General features: G+C 46.0%; 1 long non-coding RNA gene across 1 annotated transcript; it reads left to right on the top strand.

Annotated features, from left to right (window-relative positions):
* Positions 1-10,707: 10,707 nt before the first annotated feature.
* On the top strand, positions 10,708-11,316 carry LOC147121749 (uncharacterized). Its single transcript, XR_015075407.1, has 2 exons — positions 10,708-10,866; positions 11,213-11,316. It is a non-coding gene; the product is annotated as an uncharacterized LOC147121749 (long non-coding RNA).
* Positions 11,317-19,762: the final 8,446 nt, after the last annotated feature.

Raw genomic sequence — 19,762 nt, forward strand, 5'->3', positions numbered from 1 at the left:
CTCAGGAGTTTGGATCAGAGAATATTAAGATTGGTGATGGGTTTTCACAATTACCAGAAACCTGGTTGACTGAAAAAAGCTCCAGTGCAATCGCTGGAAGTAATTTTTTTTCTCCATCTGAACGTTGGTGATAGGTTTAGGATTGCTCTTTGTGCTCTTAGAGTTCTTTTTTTACTCCTTGAGGCATTCGCCGCAAGAAACAATGTTACTTCCTTTAGGGATTTAGAAGAAGAGAAGGAGGATGAAGAGGACCAATGCAGGAAGGACAGGCTAATCAGGTACCATAAGAGGCACCTGCCACCCACCCACAGATATCCATGCACCCATATTTACAGAGCAAGGCACTTGTATCTCAACCCGAGCGATAAGCAACGGATAAGAAGGCTGCCCTTCTCACAGGATAGTAGAAGGTGAATTAGATGGGCCTTGATCTTTTTTCGTCTTGCAATTCCTATGTTCCTCTGGCAGGTAATAAGTGTGTTGCAGGAACTGAGAAGATGAAATTAATCACAGAATCACAGAAACCCCACAGTGCAGATAGAGGCCATTTCGGCCCATCGAGCCTGCACCGACACATATCCCACCCGATCCCTGTAACCCCTACACCAACACATATCCCACCCTATCCCTGTAACCCCACGCATTTAATCCCCCTAACACTAAGGGTCAATTTTTTATCATAGCCAATCAACCTAACTCGCACATCTTTGGATGCCCCATCTGAAGCTGGCATCTGCCCATTCTAATCTGCAATTTCCCACTGCTTCTCATAGCTGCCTGTCCAAGAGTTCCCTCCTCATTCGGGGTGAAAGTTCGGAGACTAGGGATTCCAAAATGGGCAACTTTCTCCTTTAAGAAGGAAGTAGATGGTCTGAAGGCCCTTTGCTTGCTAGGATATGAAATTCAGCCTAGGTGTCCATAAGCATTCCTTAATGGGGTTATAACTGATCATGTGAGGCTACAAATCATATGAGGCTTTCACTGCTCCCCTACGTGATAGGCTGTAAGTGAAGGAACACTTGCAGGGGAAGGAAGGGGTGCAAAAGGTCTTCGGATACCTTGTGTTTATTTCTGGCAACACAGGGAGGGCAAAATGGGTGGAAATATAAAACATTCTTATTAACATGCATTGGCACAAAGTGTGACTGCCTCCTTTTGGCTGATGAGGCCATTGAACTTCTTCCAACATTGAAGTGCCATGTGGTGGGGTTTGATGAGGTAGCATTGAATGCCAAGGATGCCTTCTTCCACTGGGCCTGTACAATTCTTTTTGTTGTCTTTCTTTGCTCAAGCCTTTCTTCCAGACTTGGAGCCCATAAAACCTCCAAGGAGGAGTGTGAGAACTTGAGGTCTCCAGGCCCTGCCGCAGCACCCTCAGGTATGGGCCATTCTTCCAAGTGCTTGCTTGCCACTTTTCTGTCGAGACCATGCCCCTTTAAGCTGTTGCACCCAATTAAACACTACAGCGGTACATGATTTCCCTCCTCTCAGAGGTGAGTCCCCAATAGAGAGCCCGAACAGCACTGGGAGCCTGGCATGAATACACTGATTAACCAGAGGAAGGAAAATACGATAGGGTCAGAGTGGGGACATGCTGGTAGGCAGAAGCTCATCCCCAGTGCACTTTCTGTGGGAACACGGTTACAGGGGGAAATCTAGGCTTGTCTACTGCACCTTTGCGAATTTTCCATTTCTCAATCTTTGTGGTCTCTCTGAGTGAGATTGCCAACTCAGGGCCAAGCTTGCATCCAATAATTTTTGGTCTACATTCTTCACACATTTCAATCTGGATAACTGACAAAACTGACCAACGGCTTCAAAAAAGCTGCCGCAGCCCAAGAAAACCCGACAACTCAGCAGCAGCCCTGAATAAGGGCCTGATAATATATTAAAGGGCAGTACATAAGAACAGAGTTTGCAGCAGTGGTGGATTTAACAAAAGACTGAAGTGGAATGTGAGTGGTGAAAGCATCAGGTTTATTCCCTGTGAGAGCCTGAGGGCTTGTTTTGCTGGAGAAATAATCCCGCCTTCACCTTGAACTTGTTGGCTGACACAGTGGTGTCACTACTCACTCTGCTTTTTATATGCCTGATTTGGTGCATTTTTTGGTGTGTACAGTAACGTTTTAAAAGTAAGTAAATTACCACTTCCAGCCCTACTTCACATTTTATTTCCAGTCCCCGGCCATTCCACAAGTGCCGCCATAAGAACGCTAATGCAAAACCAGTTAGAGCCTTTACGCCAAAGTAACATTTTTCTTATCCCCCAAAAAAGTCTCCCTAACTGATCTTGAAGAAAATAAACCTTCCTTGAAGAAAGTGATTGGGCATGGTCCTCTGAGGAAAATGAAACAGTTTTAAGAACTCCATTTAAGCAGCTTGTTTGAACACAGGAACAGGAGTAGGCCGTTTAGCCCCTCAATCCTGTTCCGCCATTCAATGAGACCATGGCTGATCTGCGACCTAACTGCATATACCCGCCTTTGGCCCATATCCCTTAATACCTTTGGTTAACAAAAATTTATTAATCCCAGATTTAAAATTAACAATTGATCTAGTACCAATTGCCATTTGCGGAAGAGAGTTCCAAACTTCTACCACCCTTTGTGTGCAGAAGAGTTTCCTAATTTCACTCCTGAAAGGTCTGGCTCTAATTTTTAGACTATGCCCCCTAGTCCTAGACTTCCCAACCAGCGGAAATAGTTCCTCTCTATCTAGCCTATCAGTTCCCCTTAATATATTTGCTGTTTATACCTTCTTAAAGACAACCAACCTCTTTACCAAGCTTTTGGTCACTTGTCCTAATATCTCCTTAAGTGGCTCAGTGTATAATTTTGTTTGATTACACGCCTGTGAAGGATGTTTTCCTATGTTTAAGGCCCTTATATAAATGCAGGTTGTTGTTGCTTTATGGACAGACACTAAATAAGTGCACCTGTAACTACAACTCTCAGAAACCAACAGCTCATTTTTCATTACTCTGCCTCAAGATTATGCGCTAGCTACAAAGAAAAAAGGAACATCTAAACGATTAGCACAGACTGCCTGTTACGTGCTTGCCAACTGTACAGTACTATTTAACACTTATTTCCGATAATATACTGTTGACGTTTCAGTTTTTTGTGCAGCTGACACAAAATCCGATTTTTAAGTATTAGCTTTGTTGTGTATGTACCTTTAAGAGAATAACTGGTCTCAGACTGCAGTACCGGCAGTGACCACCCCTGTATAAAAGGCACTAGAGAGCCTCTGTTTGTTAGTTTTCACTATTGATTTCCACCAGTAAAGGCTTGTTTGTTTTCACTCCTGCTGGTCCGTGTCTCAATCATTCACGGACTTAACACTGGCGACGAGTAAGAAACGAACTTACCTGCAACTCGGCAGCACCTCAGACGACGTTGTTGAAGGTCGGAGCCAGAAGAAAGAAAAAAAAAAAAATAGAGTCCAAAGAAACTCGAGAAATGGGTGGCGACCGTCAATCATCGGTTTGAAAACTTGCAGGAGAGACTGTCCAGAGCCAGGCTGGGTTCCTCGGTCTGTGGTTTCCCAGCTAATCGGGCTGGTGGCAGGTAGTGCTCTGATCCTTCCTGGGCTGCGGCGGGCTGAAGCTCGATCGGGTGGCTTTTCAACGGGGCTGGGCAGCGAGTCGGGAAGCAAAGAGAGAGAGAGAGGGTGGAGCACACAGGGCGCGGCCGGTGCTTCGAAGCCGGGCAGCGTTCGGACCTAAGAAGAGGGAGGGAAGTGTCCCAGAGGGTCCGCTCCACGACGGGAAAATAATAAAAGAAAAAGAATCAATATTTAACGCGCAAGAAACTGTGAAAAGCAGCGCTAACAACAGCGGGGAAGAAGGCAAAGTGCGGGAGGCGCCATTTTGTTAAATCGGGGAAGAAGGCAAAGCGCGGGAGGCGCCATTTTAGATTTGCAAGATGCCGAAGACTGGCTGTATCACTGCTTTTGATAATACATTAGAGGACTGGACCACGTATGTGGAAAGAGTCGAGGTATATTTCGAGGCAAACGAAATAGCGGAGGGGAAAAAGGCATCGATATTGCTAAACTTAATGGGCGCTAGAACGTATGGCCTATTGCGGGACCTGATTACTCCAGCCAAACTGAAGGCGAAGAGTTTTAACGAAATTGTTGCTGTCCTACAGGAACACTTAAACCCTGCACCGCTGTTGATAGCAGAAAGATTTAAATTCCACAGGAGAACTCAGCACAAAGATGAGAGCAATGCTGAGTATCTTATGGAACTACGCAAGCTATCAAAGCACTGCCAGTTCGGAGCAGGACTGGCAGATACCCTACGGGACAAATTTGTCTGTGGACTCCTGAGTGAAGGAACACAGAAGAAGTTACTCTCAGAAAAAGAGCTGACGTTAGATAAGGCTTTCAGCGTGGCAGTATCGTATGAAGCAGCAGCCAGGGGAGCTGCAGAAATTCAACAAAAACCACAGGAATACGGCACCCACGAAATGACACGGGGATTTGCAAAATGTTATCGCTGCGGCAGAACTAACCATGACCAGAAGGACTGCTGGTCCAAAGACAAAATATGCAGACAATGCGGGAAGATTGGACACATTGCACGAGTTTGCAGGTCTGGGAAGAAGACCAGCGACAACAAAAAGGCTACTAAGGAACCGTACAAGAAAGTACAAAAGATGACGGACAGTAGTTCCGAAGACCAGATGAGCGATAGTGAATCCGGAAACAGGAGACTAAGCTGTCTCAAACTTCACAATGTAATCGCAAAAGAGGATCACCGAACCATTTGGGTCACCCTCACGATAGCAGGGTCCCAAGTTAAAATGGAATTGGATACAGGATCAGCGCTAACCGTCATGAATCGACGAGACTACGAGCGGCTATTTTCACACATACACTTGAGAGAGACATCCATTGTCTTGACGATGTATACAGGGCAAAAAGTATACCCCAGAGGAAAAATAAGGGTGCCTGTCGAATACAATGGCAAGAAAATACGGAAATTGTATCTCTACATACTGCCAAATGGTGGACCACCGTTATTGGGACGGGAATGGATCAGGGAGATAAACTTAGATTGGCATTCCATTCATGCAATGACAGTGGACGGTAAAAAAGATGAAGACGTCACTCCTGGACGATTGTCAACAATCTTAGCTAACGCCAAAGAGGTATTTCAACAAGAACTGGGCACGCTTAAAGGCGTAACCGCCTCGATAAAAATAGAAGAGAATGCAGTTCCCAAGTTTTTCAAAGCAAGACCGGTACCATATGCAATTCGCCCAGCCGTCGAGGCAGAGCTGAAGAATCTGGAGAAGGCGGGCGTGTTGTCTAAGGTTGACTGGAGCGAGTGGGCGACACCCATCGTTCCTGTCATGAAGAAAACGTTAAGCAATAAGTCCGGAGAGCCAAGGAAGATTCGCATCTGTGGGGATTTCAAGGTGATGGTGAACCCTGTCCTTCACACAGTACAATATCCTCTTCCAAGGATAGAAGACATCTTCGCCTCACTGTATGGAGGGAAGCGTTTTACAAAAATTGACCTGGCACAAGCATATTTGCAGATGGAGGTTGAAGAGTCCTCTAGGAAGTATCTCACGATAAACACTCACAAAGGTCTTTACCAGTATCATCGATTGGTATTCGGAGTAGCATCGGCTCCGGCGATATGGCAAAGAGCGATGGAACAAGTCCTGCAAGGGATTCCAAGGACTCAGTGTTACTTGGACGACATCCTTGTAACAGGTGAAGATGACAGTGAACACCTTAACAACCTAGAACAGGTGCTCACTAGACTACGGGAACATGGGCTGCGAGCCAACCGCCCCAAGTGCGAATTTTTTAAGAAACAGATATCGTATTGTGGCCACGTGATTGATGAAGAGGGGTTACATAAGTCCTCTGACAAAATTGAAGCGGTTGTTAAGGCCCCAGCGCCTGAAAATGTGTCGCAACTGAGGTCATTCCTCGGGTTGGTGAATTACTATCATAAGTTTTTGCCGAATTTGTCGACAATTCTGCACCCACTGAACGCCCTGCTACGAACGGGGGTAGCATGGAAATGGAACAATGATTGTAAGCGTGCTTTTCAGAAGAGTAAGGACTTAATCACTTCAAGGGAAGTATTGGCTCACTACAACCCAGCACTGCCAATCAGGCTGGCGTGTGATGCGTCTCCCTACGGCATTGGGGCTGTACTGTCACATAAATTCCTTGATGGTTTAGAGAGGCCGATAGCTTTTGCGTCACGCTCGTTAACTTCTGCCGAGCGTAACTATGCCCAGATTGACAGAGAGGCCCGCAGCCTAGTGTGGGGGGTGAAGAAGTTCAATCACTATCTGCACGGTCAAAAATTTACTCTACTAACCGATCATCAACCTCTTGTCTCCATTTTCAACCCTCAGAAGGGCGTACCAATAATGACGGCACAATGGCTGCAGAGATGGCCCCTTTTCCTAGGGGCACACCAATATGACATCGAGTACAAAGGAACTAAACAGCATGGAAATGCTGATGGATTGTCACGCCTACCGTTGCCGACGGTGGAAGTAGAAGACCTTGCAGTGGATCCAATGGAGTTATTCCACTCGACCATAGTCGAATGTCTCCCTGTGACGAATGCAAACATAGAAAAGGAAACACGGAATGACCCGACACTATCACGGGTCTATGATTTAACGGTGAAGGGATGGCCAGCACATGGCGAACCACTGCTGCCAGCATTCTCGCCGAGAAGAGAACAGCTGTCAGTGTGCAGAGGAACCTTGATGTGTGGATCCAGAGTAGTAATTCCACCTAAGTTGACGGATAGAGTACTCAATGAGCTTCATGAGGGTCATCTGGGTGGGGTAAAAATGAAGAACTTAGCCAGAGCGTTTGTGTGGTGGCCGGGAATCGATAGAAAAATCGAAGAGATGACCAAGAGCTGTGCAGGATGCCAGAACGTCCAAAACGCCCCACCACAAGCTCCTCTGCATCCATGGGAGTGGCCCTCATCTCCATGGCAACAGGTGCACATTGATTTTGCTGGTCCCTTCATGGACTCGATGTTTTTAATTGCGGTGGATGCACATTCAAAGTGGCCAGAGGTAATAAAAATGTCCTCAACCACCACGGAAAAAACTATCACAGTTTTGCGAACCATATTCGCTAGGAATGGGCTGCCTGAACAGATTTGCTCTGACAATGGACCACAGTTTGTGTCTGAAGAGTTCCGGAGGTTCTTAAAGAACAATGGCGTTAAGCATTACACATCTGCCCCATATCATCCAGCCACTAATGGATTGGCCGAGAGGTTTGTCCAAACATTCAAGAAGGCTATCAAGGCAATGTGTAATGAAGATATACCCCTACAACACAAGGTGGACAACTTCTTTTTTGCCTACCGGAATGCGACACATGCGGTTACCAACCAAACTCCAGCCATGATGTTCTTCAATCAAAGACTATGATGCCGCTTGGATTTGGTTAAGCCAAACGTCCGAAGAGATGTGGAGAACAGGCAGTTTCAGAATATGAATGAAAGGCCGACCAGGAGTTTTAAGATAGGTCAACCAGTTTTGGCCCGGGACTACCGCACTGAGAAATGGCAGCCAGGAACGATTTGTACACGACAAGGACCTCTCATGTATACCGTGGACGTTGGGGAGAGCATTGTAAGATGCCATGCTGACCAGATTCTAGAGTCACTGGAAAACGTCAACTCCACACCACGATCTGATACACCTGGTAATGAAATTGACGTTCCAATTGCAGCTACCGCAGAACCGGTAATATTGGAAGCAGATGAACCAAACAAAGACATTGATCCCGACGCAACATTGCCAGAAGAACCTGATACCGCAAAGAGGCGTTATCCAGACAGAATCAGGAAGCCTCCTCAAAGACTGAACTTATAATTGCTTAAACTTAACCAATGTATCTAGCAACAGTAATTGTGATTGTAATTCGTTATCATTTAGTTGTTAAATGAATGTTATGTACTGTTTATCTAAAAGGGGAGGAATTGTTGTGTATGTACCTTTAAGAGAATAACTGGTCTCAGACTGCAGTACCGGCAGTGACCACCCCTGTATAAAAGGCGCTAGAGAGCCTCTGTTTGTTAGTTTTCACTATTGCAAATAATTACCTCAAAAAACTCACATTTTGCCTCTTTTTTCCCCCAAGAAAATGTAAACATTTTGTCATTAGGAATAGTTCACTACAGCTCAAAATACAACTGCTCACTTGCTGATTGGCACAGAGAAAGCATCAAACGTCACCCTTTATCAAGAGATCCATGAGCTATATTTGATAGTGTGGTGAAAATGAGAGAGTTTCCTGCTTCCCAATAGACAACAAGAAAGATAGTTGACATGTTATGATGAAAACACATCGAGCAAGTCTTGCAAAAAAAAAGACAGCCATTAGATGTGCAAAGTTGAATTGAATTTGATCCCTTAGGGAGTCTTGCATTCTTCTCTGCCTCCTTTCTCATGGAGGTGATAATTATAGCCTGTATCCAATCCCGTCTACCACTCTGCCATCATCACTTGAAGCCCAGTCACTTCTGGCCCAACGTCTTTCAGCATCGTCGCTGTGATCTCATGCGCCTGTGGTGCTTTTTTATCAGAAATCATTTGCTTCTTTGCATGCTTTACCTATTCCTCAGGCACAGCTCTCTGCAGCAAGGAGCTGTTGTCTATACCTACCTTCATTCCTGTCATTTCACCCTTTAGTTGCACGAGAGCCTCCATGCTCAGTTATTCCTTAAACTAATTCGTATTTGCGAGTAGCTCGTCACATTTCTCTGTACCATTCTCATCACTGATCAGCTCTAGTTTAATGAGCTACCTCCCACTTAGCTTGGTCGCCATCAGAAAGGGCTACTTGTAGGATATAAACAGGAATAAATGATTCTGGTTTAAATTCTTCATTCTTAGCTGCTGTAGATGGCTTTATCCTCCTTCAATTTGGTTCTATATTTGTGCCATCTTTTTGGAAGTGTATAGCATCAAGAATTTTTGTGATCTTTGCCTTTTTATTAGTTATGTTGGCTTCAAACAGCTCTAATTCCCTTTTTTTACCTTTCCACAGTTGTAAGTCTGTTTCTCTTATGTTCCTGCATTTACATGCTCCCTTGTTCCTGTATTTTAGAAATACTTTACAGAGGGAAATCGCATTCATCCAGGTAATGAGTTTTCCCAAGAAAAAAAGACTTGCATTTATATAATGCCCTTTATGTCCTCAGGATGTTCCGAAGCACTTCACAACCAATGAAAGACAGCAGAACAAAGGAACTAAGGAATAGGAGGAGGACATTCAGCCCCTCAAGCCTATTCCACCGTTCAATTAGATCATGGCTGGTCGCTATTTTAACTCCATTTACCTGCCTTGGTTCCATATGACTTAATACCCTTGCCTAACAAAATCAATCTCAGTTTTGACATTTTCAATTGACCGCCAGCCTCACCAGCATTTTGGGGAAGCGAGTTCCAGATTTCCACTACCCTTTGTCTAAAGAAGTGCTTCCTGACTGTAAGTGCCTGCCTCTTGAGGAACTTCAGCTCAGAGTTCTTGAGCTGGAGTCTGAGGTGCAGACATTGCGGGGCATCAGGGATGGGAGAGTTACCTGGACACTTTGATCCAGGAGGCAGTCACACCTCTTAGATTAGGTAGTGGTACAGGTCTGGTTAGTGGTCAGGGACAGGAGGGCGTGACTGCAACTCAGGCAGGTAAGGGGACCCCAGGTGCAGTGCTGGAGGAGCCTCAGCCTTTGCCCTTGTCCAATAGGTATGAGGTTCTTGCTGCCTGCGTGGAAGAGGGAAAAGCCTGCAGGATGGATGAGCAATTGACCATGGCACCATGGTGCAGGAGGACATTCAAGTGGGGGAGTGAAAGGGAATGTAGTTGTGGTAGGGGACAGCAGAGAGTTCTGAAGGTTGTGTTGCCTGCCCGGTGTCAGGGTTAAATACATCTCATGGTTGGAGGAGAACTTGGAGTGGGAGGGGAAGAATCCAGTTGTCGTGGTTCACGTAGGAACCAACAACATAGGTAGAACTAGGAATGAGGTTCCGCTGAGGGAGTTTGAGGAGCTAGGATCCAAATTAAAAAACAGAATGTCAAAGGTAAAAATCTCTGGATTGTTACCTGAGCCACATGCAAATTGGCATAGGGACAAACAGATTAGAGGTTTAAATGCGTGGCTCAAAGAGTGGTGTGGGAGGAATGGGTTTCAGTTCATGGGGCACTGGCACCAGTACTGAGGAAAGAGGAAGTTGTTCCGTTGGGATGGGCTCCACTCAAACTGGGCTGGGACCAGTGTCCTGGCGAACTGAATAACTAGGGCAGTAGACAGGGCTTTAAACTAATGAAGGGGGGTGGGAGGATTCAGGAAAGAGTAAATTTAAAAGCAGTGAGAGAAATGTCAAGGATCTAGAGCAGAGTAGAGTTTTGGGTAAAAATAAGCAGAGTGGGTCAGGAAGGGACAGAGAGTAACAAAGGTACTAAGGCATCAGTGACTAAGGTGGCAACAGGAAAAAATAGAAAAAGGTCAAAGCTAAAGGCGCTATAGCCGAATGCATGAAGCATTCGCAACAAAATAGATGAATTAATAGCACAGATAGAAATTAATAGGTTTGATCTAATAGCCATTACGGAGATGTAGTTGCAATGTGGCCAAGGTTGGCAACTAAATATTCCAGGATACTTAACTTATATGTAGCCAAGTGGGAAAATGCAGTGAATATTTAAGTCCACTAGATGGCGCGGTTCATTTTCCCCTTTAGAATTTGAGAAAAGGGTTATGGCTAAGGCCATGTGATGCCAAAGGAACCTCCCCTTTCTTCACAGCCTCCATTTTCTAGATCCAGCGTGGGGGGTGTGCTCAGGAGAGTTGGGGTGAATATGACTTTTTAAATGAACTTAGTCTGCGTAAAGTACAACTAAAACAGCATTTAGTGCAGCCAGACATAGTTTTAAAGTGATATTGTTTCCCAAATCACTCGATATCACGGGGATGCTTGTAGATTGTCCCACCATGTGCTGGTGTTAACCTTTGTTAAAATTGTTGTTGAGCCCTTGGGGCTACGTTTCGAACGAGTTTAATACTTTCTGTTTGCTTGTAAGAGGTGACAAGTGATAACGGGACATACGAATGTATGGTATGATATGTTTTGTTTTGTATAATGATTGTTAGTTAATTAACTGCCTTCACCTGTGGTTTGCCTCATGTTCTGTTTTGCAGCAAGCCACTGCCGTATTTTGTCGACTGTATTTTATGTATTTACAATTTCATCCTAAACCTAGACCCAAGTTATTAATACAGAATAAAAAACCCCAAAAACGAAAGTTCGTGTCCTGTGCTGCTCCATTTCGCCAGGCTACACATTTTGGTACCAGGAGTGGGGTCTGTTAGCTTGGAGTTTCTCAGGTTTGGGAAAGTTACATAAAATACGGCAGTGGGGGAAGAGCGGTGTGGTGCCAAGTGGACCTGGAGACGGACGGAGAGTGCTGCCTGGGGTTGCTAAGGAGGACCAGACCAGACAGACGGGATCCAGAGGGCGCCAGGACCAATCTGGGAGAGGACCCATCAAGGCACCGAGGAGGGACACCATTGGAGAAGAATCGTCGCAGCGGCCATCCCATTCAGTGACTGTCAGGGACTTGTGAACTGAGTCAAAATGTTAGACCCTCCTGAGGAGGCGGGTGGAGCTCACAATTCAGATGGTGAGGACAATACCTCGAGTGTGGGTGAGGGCAACCAGATAGATCAACTCAAGGCACAGATTTCAGAGTTGAAAAAAAACCATGACCAAGCAATGGCAATTATTGCCACTCTAGGTAATGGGGCAACCAAGTCATATGTGTATGTACCCAGAGAGCGTCAGATCCAACCATTCAGTGGTGAGGTATCCAAAGATAGTCGTTCAGTTGATGAGTTCATTGAAGAGGTTGAAAGTGTACTATGAGCTAGAGATCAGACTCCTGCAGAGCAGGTAGATTTCATTCGATCTTTGTTGAGGGGGGCAGCCCTTCAGGAAATTAGGTTACGGTTGGGTGGAGAGTCTAAGCAGCCCAGTGACCTGTTCAGTTACCTAAGGGGGGCTTTCACCGAAAAACGCAGTGAGTCTCAGCTGTTAGAAACTTTCTATGGACGCAAGCAAGAAGAGGGTGAAGATTTCCGAGAATACTCACATGCACTCTCTCAGATTATTAGAACTTTGGTAAAGCAATCACCTGATGCTGTGCCGGACACAAAACGGGTTGTCAGAAACAGATTTGTTGATGGTGTTAGAGATCCCTCACTCCGGAGAGAGTTGCGCAAGTTTGTACGAGACAACCCCCAGTCTACCCTGTTCGATGTACGTGAGGAAGCTGTCTTATGGTCCTTAGAAGACCAGCCCTGTAGCACTAAAGTTGCAAAGAGCAAGAATGTAGTGTGTGACAGTACGGGGAGGGATCTTCAGTGTTCTGCCATTGGGGTACCAGGCAGCCAGGCTGTCACTTTACAGGATGTTCTTAAAGTGGTGGCGGAACAGGGTAAAGCTATCGGGGAACTAACAGAGGCAGTACGGGGTCTTGCTCTACAGAAGGAAAACACGGGTAATGACAAGGTTGGGAAACCTAGAGCCAAGCCAAAGTTCACTGATGAAGGTCAGCCTATTTGCTTTAAGTGTAACGGGGCGGGGCACATTGCCAAACAGTGTCCTCAGAAGCACGAGGTAGCAAACACATCCACCAATGCTGGCTGGGGTGCAGGAAAACTAACTCCCTCGATTGCCATGAGCCGGGCAATGCGAGGAAAACCTGCAGGCTCTCAGAACAGTACTGGTATTCGTGACAGATTTCTTGACCGTGCAGTAGGTAAATGTCCAGTAGTAGATCTCAAGATTGGGGGGGTTACTGCTAACTGTTTACTGGATACCGGGAGCCAAGTCAGCACTATTACTGAAGTTTTTTTCAGAGAGCACTTACTTGGGAGGGATGAGGATATGCTGCCTACAACCGGGTGGCTTAAGATCACTGCTGCCAACGGGTTGGACATTCCCTACTTGGGCTACCTTGAGTTAGACGTTGAAACTATGGGCATAACCTTACCCGAATGTGGTTTCCTGGTAGTCAAAGAGCATCAGCAGTCACAGCCTGCAGCACCAGGTCTTATTGGTATGAACATCATCAGCCGATGCAGACAACTAGTTCATGCTGAGTTTGACACTACTCTAGGGGGAAAGTTGGATTCAGATTGGAGGGAAGCATTTCAGCAAGTACAACAGTGTAACATCACTCCAAAGTCATCTTCTGTCCGTGTAGCTGGTAGGGGTGCTGTACATGTGCCTGCGTCTTCCATAGCTACAGTCTATGTAAAGGGACTTAAAACTCAGTCAGGTGGCAGCACTAAAATGCTGTTGGAGCCAGGTAACACACCATTGCCAGGTGGCCTGGTAGTTGTCCCCACTCTAGTTGAATCAAAGGGACATTTATTTCCAGTGCAGGTGGTAAATTTCTCTGAGGAGGATGTGTGGTTAAGCCCCAGGACCAGGCTTGGTATTCCGACTCAGGCAGAGTGTGTAGACAAGGACTCCTGTGAGGTGCGATTTCAACGCATCTCCGCTGACACAGAGGAAGTAACTGTTGGCAGAAAAGAAGGACAGATGACAGACCAAGACATTCAGTTGCTTTTGGACAAACTACACATAGGTGGCACACAGGGCCAACAAGCAGAGTTGGGTGCACTTTTAGCCAGGTATTCGGAAGTATTTGCTTTTAAGGATGAGGACCTAGGCTACACTGATAAAGTTGAGCATGAGATTAACTTGGTAGATGACGCACCAGTTACAGAGCCATACCGTCGTATCCCACCTACACTGTACAAAGAGGTGAGGGACCACATCACTAAGCTTTTAAGAAAGCGTGTCATCCAGGAGAGCAATAGTTCATACGCTTCACCCATAGTGGTAGTTCGTAAGACTGATGGAGACATACGACTATGTGTTGACTTTAGGAAACTAAACTCAAAAACCAGACGTGATGCATTTCCTTTGCCCCGCATTGACGAAAGTTTTGATGCCCTTCATGGTGCAAAGTTCTTCTCGACCATTGATCTTGCAAGTGGGTACCACCAGGTTGCTGTTCGTGAAAGTGACAGGCCTAAGACTGCTTTTACAACTCCTTTTGGCCTTTTTGAGTACCTCAGAATGCCTTTTGGTGTCTGTAATGGACCTGCGACTTTTCAACGACTTATGCAAGCGACTATGAGCGACTTAGTGTTCCACATCCTATTAGTGTATTTAGATGACATCCTTGTGTTCTCTCAGACCTTCCCGGACCATTTAGAGAGGCTTGAGACAGCTCTAAGACGACTGAAAGAGACAGGTTTGAAAGTAAAGCTTGAAAAGTGTCACTTCCTGCAGCAGGAGGTCAGGTTCCTTGGGCATCAAATTTCAGGGGAGGGTATAGGGACAGATCCAGAGAAAATTGCCGCCGTAAAGAAGTGGCCGGTCCCCAGTACAGTCAAAGATCTGAGGTCATTTCTTGGTTTCTGTAGTTATTACAGGAGGTTCATTGAGGATTTTTCTAAACGAGCTGGCCCTCTCCATGACGTAGTCAATGCATGCCTTAGGGAAGACAGCCCAGCAAAAGCAAAACGGTTGTTTGAAGGTTCATGGACAGCTGCGTGCCAAGCTGCTTTCGAACAGCTGAAAGAAAAGCTGATCAGTGCTCCAGTGTTAGGTTACGCAGATTTCACTCAGCCTTTTATTGTAGAGACGGATGCCAGTAACCTAGGATTAGGTGCCATCCTCCACCAGCAGCAGGGAGATAGGAAGAGAGTGATAGCATATGCCAGTAGGAGGCTCCGTAATGCTGAAAGAAATGACAGAAACTACAGCAGTATGAAACTAGAGCTCCTCGCCCTCAAATGGGCTGTTTCAGAGAAATTTCGAGGTTACCTTCTAGGTTCCAAGTTCACTGTCATAACAGATAACAACCCCCTGTGTCACCTCTCTACAGCTAAGTTAGGTGCTGTTGAGCAAAGATGGGTGGCTCAGTTAGCTGTTTTTGACTTTGACGTCAAGTACCGCCCAGGCCGCTGTAATGCAGCAGCAGATGCCCTCTCTAGGCAGCCGTTAGCAGGGGAGCCCGAGTCAGACAGTGGGGATGCAGACTATGATGGTTGTGTGGCCATATGTAATGTTACTCACAAGGGAACAGCTCCAGGACCAGACTTAGGGACAGCAGGAGTCAAGTGCTGTAAAGTCAGACAGATCCGTGTTTCGGACGCAGAAGAAAGTACTGAGCGTAGTGAGTTGCAGGGTAACGCACCAACACTTCCCGGTTACTCTAAAGAGGAACTACGTAAGTTTCAGGACACAGACCCCACCCTCAGCGTGTTTAGGAAGTTTTGGGGTGAGCAGCGAAGGCCAACTTACAAGGAGAGGTCGCAGTTATCCAAGCTAGTATTATCCACGTTAAAGCAGTGGCCCCGTATTTGTGAGCAAGATGGTTTGTTGTACCGTGTAATCGAGGATGTCCATGTTGGTGAGTGTCACCAGCTACTACTGCCCTCTTGTTTGAAAGAAGTCGTGCTTGAAGGTGTGCATGATCGTATGGGCCATCAGGGAATAGAGCGCACACAGAACCTTTTGAGACAGAGATGTTTTTGGGTTGGGATTTATGGGGATGTGGAACAGTGGGTCAAGAAATGCGAGAGGTGTGTTTTGACAAAAATGCCCCACCCCAAGATACATGCCCCTATGAAATCATTTCTAGCCTCCCGGCCCCTTGAAGTAGTTGCTGTAGATTTCACCATGCTGGAACCGGCCTCCGATGGTCGTGAGAATGTGTTAGTGGTGACCGATGTTTTCACTAAATTCACACAAGCCTTCCCTACTCGGGACCAAAAGGCTGATACCACGGCAAAAGTCCTTCTCAAAGAGTGGTTCATGAAGTATGGGGTCCCAGAAAGATTGCATTCAGACAGAGGTCGAAATTTTGAGAGTGAAATCATTGCCGAGCTGTGTAAGCTTTATGGTGTAAAGAAAACCCGCACTACCCCACACCACCCAGAAGGAAATGCTCAATGTGAGAGATTCAACAGATCTTTACATGATCTTTTGCATACACTGCCTCCAGAAAAGAAGCGCCGCTGGCCTGAGCACTTATCTGAGTTGGTGTATGCCTACAATGTAACACCCCATGCTACGACTGGCTACTCACCGTACTATCTGCTTTTCGGGGTTCATCCACACCTTCCTGTAGATGCTTTATTAGGTCAGGAGCAAGTGTTAGACAAGAAACATGAGTGGTTGGTTGTCCACCAAGAGCGTTTGAAGGAGGCACATGCAAGGGCAAGAGAGTACACTGAAAAGAAATCAGCTCAAAGAATTGAACTTAACAAAGACAAAGTGTACTGTCCAACCATTGAGGTGGGTCAGTTGGTATACTTACGACACAGGCCTTTGGGTAGGAACAAAATTCAGGATGCTTGGGGTCCTACTGTGTACAGAGTGGTGGAGGTACAGGGTACTACACATGCAGTTGAGCCTGTAGAGGGCGGTCCTTTAAAAAGGGTCCATAGAGTTAATCTTAGGCCATGTGTTACCCCTGTCCCTGAGCCTAGGCGGACGAGAACCAAGTCCCCTGTCACCGTACCCCCTGTCACTCTTTTGACAGAATCGTTGCCAGAGCCCTCTGATACTGAGTTTGTTGTGGTAGAGGAAGTCACCTATCCAGAGTTAACTCAGGAGGAAAAAGTAAACAATGATCCTGTTGGTAACGCCCAAGATGTACAGGAATCAGAGGCTGTTTCTGAGCCAGAGCATTCAGATCCTTCTGAGTGTGGGACTGAGGTTGAGGTACCCATTCCGGCTCCTCGCAGAACTAAAAGAGCCAATGCTGGGGTAAACCCTAACCCATACCACTTGCCTCAGTCAGCCTGTAATGCAGTCTCACTCAGTCCTGAGGTGTTCTCTCATGTTTTATCGAGTCTGGGTACTGCATTTTTTCGAGAAGCTGTAAAAGAAGTGAAAAACGGGTGCTAAGTCACCGAGGACGTTGACTTTAAAGCAGGGGAGAATGTAGCCAAGTGGGAAAATGCAGTGAATATTTAAGTCCACTAGATGGCGCGGTTCATTTTCCCCTTTAGAATTTGAAAAAAGGAGAAAAGGGTTATGGGAAGGGCCATGTGATGCCCAAGGAACCTCCCCTTTCTTCACAGCCTCCATTTTCTAGATCCAGCGTGAGGGATGTGCTCTGAGGAGAGTTGGGGTGAATATGACTTTTGAAATGAACTTAGTCTGCGTAAAGTACAACTAAAACAGCATTTAGTGCAGCCAGACATAGTTTTAAAGTGATATTGTTTCCCAAATCACTCGATATCACGGGGATGCTTGCAGATTGTCCCACCATGTGCTGGTGTTAACCTTTGTTAAAATTGTTGTTGAGTCCTTGGGGCTACGTTTCGAACGAGTTTAATACTTTCTATTTGCTTGTAAGAGGTAACAAGTGATAACGGGACATACGAATGTATGGTATGATATGTTTTGTTTTGTATAATGATTGTTAGTTAATTAACTACCTGCACCTGTGGTTTGCCTCATGTTCTGTTTTACAGCAAGCCACTGCCGTATTTTGTCGACTGTGTTTTATGTATTTACAATTTCATCCTAAACCTAGACCCAAGTTATTAATACAGAATAAAAAAACCCCAAAAACGAAAGTTCGTGTCCTGTGCTGCTCCATTTCGCCAGGCTACATATGCCTCAATCAACATCACTAAAACAGATGATCTGGTCAAATTCTGTGTTGATATCCAGTGGGATAATTGCATCTGGTGGGTTGTGGAAGCTGGTAAAATAAACCTACCGTATCGGATAAACACTGTATCAGCTGGTATAAAAAGGTGGTTACGTCCATCGAAGAAGTGTTCACATTGCAGCCTGTCAGCCTGTGAATCCTTCCACCGTGATACAAAAACAACAACAGTCTGCTAACAAAATCATGGGACCATGCAAATTGAGAATGTAGTTTTCTTGGCATTTTTTTTACTGCAGAGATCACGTGATTCACCCATTTTCCATTGAGAGGGTATTCACCCCTTCAGTGTTTACCACTTCAAACAATGGTTGTGATTTTTGCATTTGTAAAAACAAATTCTATGAACTACCAGCCAAGGATCAGTTATTTCTACCTAACAAGATTTGTAGAAATCTGTTTGCTTCAACATCTTGTTGAAATGTCCAGCTTTAAATGCTGTGTTTTTTTATTCACTTAAAAACACATTGGCCCATAATTTTCTGTCAAAATAATGATGAGGCTAATAGTGTTCAACGTTATTTAAGCGCAAATGCGAGGGCAGATGCACGGTTATACGTGGAAATCCGGACATTGCTGTCCAACTTAAGCTGCTCCTCGGTAGCTTCCCGAAAACTGCATCTCGCTGTCTGCCTCACCATTGAAATACATTGAGCGGCATGAAATTGATGATGTGATGTGTTTATTACCGTCAGTCAACCTCTCTGGCACTGAAAATTCACTATTACAACTGAGGAGTCTCAGTCCTTTGGGTTTTAAATGTTGTTGGAGATTTTAAAAGTGTAGAATTTTAATTTTTTTTACTTTTTCTTTCTGCCTCTTTTTCCTTCTTTCTTAATCCAATCTTTCTTTCCCTCTCTTTGGCCAGAATTTTAATTTGGGGGCGGGTAATGGGAGCGGAGGCTGAGAACTGCTGGCTGGCTTGCTATTGGGCAGGGAGGCCTGTGGCACCAGGCCACAGAGAGGAGGGAGGGAGGGATTGGGTGGGGGTGGGGAAATCGAAGGCCGGAGGGTGATCGGGGGCCCGAGAGGGGGAAGATCAGTAGATGATCGGGGGCCGGAGAGGAGAGGGGCAGGTCAGAAGGTGTTCAGGGCCGGAGGAGGGCAGGTCAGAAGGCTGTCGGGTGATCGGGGCTGTCGGGTGATCGGGGCTGGAGGGTGATCGGGGCTGGAGGGTGATTGGGGCTGGAGGGGGGAGGTCAGAAGTTGATCGGGGCCCAGTGGTGGGCAGGTTGGAAGGTGATTGGGGGGGGTGGAGGGGCGCAGGTTGGATGGTGTTCGGGGGCTGGAGGGGGCAGGTCGGAAGGCCAGAGAGGGGATCAGGAGCTGAATGGGGAAGGTTGGAAGGCCGGATGTGGGATCGGGGGCCGGGGGCTGGAGATCAGAGTCCGGGGGGGGCGGTTGGAGATTGGAGGCCTCAAGGGACCTCTTTAACCTCCCACCCGACCCCAATCCATTTGTTTTTTGGGGTTAAAATTCCCCCTTTTTTCTCTTTTTGTACCTGATTTGACATTGAATTCACCCACTCTAACTTACACTTCCTTCTCAGTCCTTGCGCTGTTAATTTCACAATCCTTCAATCTGATTGGTTAAGGAGATACACAGTTGCTTGTCCTGTTCGCTCGGGTCCCAGATGCCCTGTTTCCCTCGCTGTGACTTTATCAGCTCGCATTTTCAGCAACTTGCCACACAAAAATTTAAAAACCTAAACATGCAAGGGCAAGTCTAACTAACAGCAGGCGTCATTAGATGCCCAGCCACAGCAAATTATGGCTCATTATATTGTTGTTTATGCAACTTCTGACGTGCTGAGAGAAGCAAAAACATTGTCAACAAAGACCAGATGGTTTCGATAAATATATACTGCACACCCCATGCAAGTATTAAAGGCTCCTCAACTTTCTTCTCTAATCTTCCAACTTTTCTCTCCTCTCTCAAAGACTCTTGCTACAGTCAGGTTCCATGGTACTGGCCACTTTTCTAA

This window comes from Somniosus microcephalus, chromosome 3, assembly GCF_052327205.1.
Source record: "Somniosus microcephalus isolate GS21.2 chromosome 3, FLI_Smic_1.0, whole genome shotgun sequence".
Classification (NCBI taxonomy): domain Eukaryota; kingdom Metazoa; phylum Chordata; class Chondrichthyes; order Squaliformes; family Somniosidae; genus Somniosus; species Somniosus microcephalus.